This window comes from Zeus faber (genome assembly GCF_960531495.2).
Source record: "Zeus faber genome assembly, chromosome: 19".
In the NCBI taxonomy this organism is placed as follows: domain Eukaryota; kingdom Metazoa; phylum Chordata; class Actinopteri; order Zeiformes; family Zeidae; genus Zeus; species Zeus faber.
The window spans coordinates 18,409,362-18,414,361 of record NC_137206.1 but is presented as its reverse complement, the minus strand read 5'-3'; the positions used below and the strand labels follow the sequence as shown (position 1 = coordinate 18,414,361).

The 5,000-nt window shown below is 45.6% G+C and overlaps 1 protein-coding gene across 1 annotated transcript in view; it reads right to left on the bottom strand.

Annotated features, from left to right (window-relative positions):
* The window catches only part of atp8a2 (ATPase phospholipid transporting 8A2), a 62,397-nt gene that overhangs the window by 20,943 nt on the left and 36,454 nt on the right, over positions 1–5,000 (bottom strand). The gene's annotated exons all lie outside the window — the stretch shown is intronic.

Below are 5,000 nucleotides of genomic sequence, written 5' to 3'. Positions count from 1 at the left end.
ATTAGCAGATAGTCTAATCTGAACCCAACTCTAAAAATAACCTTTCCTTATGAGATTAGGGGGTTCTGGGATCGGATGTTATGGGAGACCACTTCTACAGATTTTCGGTTTATGGGAGATATAAAGACACCACAAGATGGAGAAATACAAATTACAGACATGGGCGGAGGGGCAGGCGTGCACGCACAGCGCACGCACACACACACACACACACACACACACACACACACACACACACACACACACACACACACACACACACACACACACACACACACACACACACACACACACACACACACACACACACACACACACACACACACACACACGCCAATTTGTTGAAAGGTCAGAACTGCAGGGAGCAGCTGGAAAACATCTGCTGCTTGTTGAGCAGGTTATTCCATGTGGCCCTTTCATCTGGGGCACAAACTGGCTCCCGTTCACAGCCATTGCGAATATCAACGCAACGTACGATATCGATCTGATACCGAGCTGCGGATCATATCCCCAAATCGACGTCTGATACCAAGAGCCGTACCAAACATACCAATTATTAAGGATTTTTTTTCTTTCGTATATGCTATAATTAATGGTGAATTAAGACTAGATTTTAGACCAATCTTGTCCTCCACTGTTCTCCATTCATGTTTCCGAGTCTGGATTTTTATCCCCAGTAAAAAGGTAGTATCATAATGCCTACTTAAAACCATTTTGTTTTTTAATTGCCATTCCAGTTAAAGCGTATTTGAATGGGTAAATGTAATGTACTGTAATGACATCACATTGGGCCTCCCAGTGCCATATACAAACTTTTAATATGCACTAACATGCAGATGAAACAGTTTTCCACATACACAAGTACGTGTACACAAACGATAACAGAAGTTATGGTCCGTGAAAAGCAACTAACGGAAGGAAAAAAAAAGAGAAAAAAAAATAAACTATCTCAGCAGTAAGAGATAAAACAATGAATTATAAGGGCTAACACAGTATCACTTATTTTTAATGGCAGAATTTCAGCAGGCTTGTGTGCACGTGTGTGTGTATCTTTTTGTGTGTGTATACCTGTGTGTTTACGGGCCAGTAGTTTGGGGCAGTTTTATAAAGTTGTTGATAAAAGAGGAAGGGAGATTAATAGAGAAAACAAACATCCCATGGAGTTGTAATGAAAACCATGTGGTGAAGCAGGCACGCTATCATTTAACAGACAGGCCCACACACACACACACACACACACACACACACACGCAAAGACACAAAAACACACACACCCACACACACACAGACAATTTGATAAACTCAATTAAATTATAATTTACACAGGATCTGAATGCCGTGCAGCGTCGTCAGGGTTTGCAGACATTTAAGTGCATTATGCCTCAACCGCGAGGCCTTACTACCCAATTACTGCACAGGAAGAGAATTCTGTTTTGCTGCCCGTCCCTTTCTGGCAACGAGACTCTCTAACTGCATATTTGCAACGCATTATCAGTTGCTCTCCTCTGTATTTTGGATTTGTGAAGTCATTGCAGTTGACTGATCCAACATACAACGTTAGATAGCTGTTAGACATGTTGGAAAGCAAGAATGAGAATTTAGAAAGAGCTGTTAAATTGCCTTTGGTTTCGAGCCCTTATATCTTCTACTTTGCCAAAGCAGATAATGAATCAATTAATCAATTTATACCCCGCCCACGTACTTCAGGGAAGATAACGGTAATGCCGAAAATGCAATCCATGCCCTTAGAGGGTGTTTTTTTTCATGAAGCTCAAATCTTGGTGGACAGAGAGTGTTCACGAGTGATACCAAATAAGATGCTCACTGTAACATACTTTTCAATATAAACCATATGAAGCAGCCACTTACTGCCTGATCAAGTGTATTCAGACTGAGCAACCGCTAGGTACTGATCACAGAACAACCCCAATACTAAATCTGATACCAAGAGCCGCACCAAACATACCAAAATATTAATGAATAATCATTTTCTTTCATATATGATATAATTAATGGGGACGACTATCAGCAAATACATTTCTGACAGATAAGGGGGAGCCTGATTTACTGCATCAGGGCTTAAATTACACTTTTCTGACAACCGAGTGTTCCAAAAGGTGTTTCAGATGTGTAATTCTGAAATGAATCTTCCCCTTGTGACAATCCAAGGTTGGATCAAACTAAATAGTTTCACTCGATAATAAATCCTGCTTGTTAATGCTGGCCGGCGTGTTATGTGCTCGATGTAACACGATGCAATACAAGCCACCAGAAATACAAACAAAGCATGATGGGAAAAATATAGAAGGGAAACGCTGTATGAGAAGGAATTCATTTTATATTCACAACAAACAGAAAAAAGCCCCCAAAACGGGGACTGTTGACAAAAAACAGCCCGGAGTAATTAAACTGGCGGTTGCCTGCACAGCATTAAACATTTTTCTTTGGTAAAAAAAAAAAAAGAAAAAAAAAGTCTGATAAGTTACTGGAGGTCAGCGGACCCTATAAAGGTCCTGTGATCCAAAATGAGGTAACCCCCCATCCCCCAAAAAATAAGGACAAAGTAGCGCGGGCGAGAAACAATATAGTTTCCACATGCACACACGCTTTCCCACAAACATTCTGATACGACATGAACAATGCGCTCTTTCTCTCTCGCAATGTACACATGCCATCCACTCGGCACATAAGTGGCCCTCATCTTCCACCCCCCCCCCGAAAAAAATTAAGTGCCTGGTCTTGCTTTCCCAGCCTCACTCTGTGTTTTCCTTTGTATTCCGGAATTCCTGTTTGCATTCACCTTTCTCCCCCCCCAAACAGGAGAAAAGAAAACAAAAACATAATGAATGGATTACGGGAGATTACAGGTTGCCAGGGTTGTGAAAATCAAAGCTTCTGTCCGTGTGCGTCTGCGCATATGCCCCCCGCGTGCACGTGCACGTATGCGCACGCACGTATTCGCAGGCCGGGAACCAGCCCCGGGACATGCACGTGGAGCGCTAAGTGAACGCGCATGGGGGAATTACAGGCGGAGAACACGCACGGAGGCTGGAAGGATGTGACACGCCGGCGCTCCAGCGCTCTGCCGATCTGTTCCCTCTCACCTCGCTCCAGCGCTCAGGAATGAACACAAACACAAAAACGCCCGAGCGGCTTGCGGCAGGCAAAACACAGTGAATAAACACAGAGTGAATGAAATATATTTGTACACAAACATTCCGCGACGTCCGCGAGCGTGTTGCGCAACCCTCTGCCACGGTGAGATATGGTCTCGGCGGGCTGCTCAAAACCCCTGGAGGTCTGGGACCTAGTGAGGCGCGACTTGCTAACGAGTCGCTGGGCCCGAACACATCCGACAAGAGAGTGGGCTGTTAGAGAAGCGGCAAGCGCGGCCGGGAACGCGGGCGTCCGCTGAGACGAGACTCTCGATTTGCGAACGGATCGCGAGTCACGTACGCGCGGCCCGACGACCTTCGTGAGCGGGCGAGCGAGTGAGTGCATCTACGACCGGGGGAACGGAAAATAACTATTGCGAAGGCGGAAAATGGAGTCAGTCGTAAAGAGCCGGATCTCCGAAAAGAGACGACTTTTCCATCGCTACCATGTTTGCCTTAACTTTCCACCGCATGGATCACCGTGGCGGGGAGAGAGGGACTGATGCACACAGGTCACCCTCTTTTAACAAACAGTTGAACAGCTTAGCGCCGAGCTGCTGAGGCAGCGACGGCGACTTGTCATAGCAGGTCCGGTCCCGGCTCCTTCAGCGGCAGCTGGACCAACAGCCGATAAAGCCCTCTCTAAGTCTCCCTAATACAGGTAGATAAGGAATCAAAGCACGAGAGAAAAAAGAGAACGTGATGAGTGCCAGCGCTGGGGAGCGCGAAAAATAAGTCACCAAACCAAAATCTCAAACAGTTGATCCGGACTCGATAAGAGTTCTCCCCACACCAATGTGCTAAATATGTCCGGACGTGAAAAAGAAGAGAAGTTGTTCTTCTTGCAATTCCTCACAATTCCCTTCTTTCTCACGCTAACTATATATATATAAATAAACCTTTTTGAAAAGGAAAACAAAAATTCTGGTGCAATCAGGAACTGCTTGTCAGGTCCCAGTCGGAGGATCTTTTTTTTTTTTTGGGTCCAATCTAAATGTTATTTTTTTATCTGAGCTGGGGAAAAGTCTGAAACCAGAACACATGTATTGGAGTTTCCACAAACACATTGTCTGTGTATGCACGCACCCACCCACACACACACACACACACACGCACGCACGCACGCAAGCACGCACACACACACACACACACACAAACGTACACTTTGTAAACCATGTTCTCACGTCCTTGTACGTGGAATTCTATCAGGTTTAAATTTGGACCCGAAAATCAAAGGAGGGGGTCGGATAAGAGGGGGCAGTTGGTGTGAGATCTTACAGGTCACCCTCTCTCATCACACACACACACACACACACACACACACACACACACACACACACACACACACACACACACACACACACACACACACACACACACACACACACACACACACACACACACACACACACACACACACACACACCAAGTTGGCAAGCCAAATGGTGATTTATTCGTCTCTGTTTGAGGGTTACAGAGGTAAAGAATGTTCATAGACAGAATATAAAAACACACAGTCACACCCACGACGCTGAACAAGAGGAGAAAAAGTGGATAAGATGGGGAGGGGGAAACAAGGTTGAGTGGGCGAGTGAGCCAGAGAGAGGGGAAGAGAGGGAGAGTGAGAGGGAGAGCGAGAGAAAGAGAAGGGGAGCGAGACAGAGGAAGCAAGGATGTTTAGTGAGCGGAGGAGGGCGCCGAGAGACATGCTCGTATGTGAAGTGCAGATTCTGTCACCAGTGAGATTTAATGTGGCATCTAATTATCACACTGCGCATCTGTGCAAACAAACACCCACATCCTGCCTGAGCCCCACACACACACACACACACACACACACACACA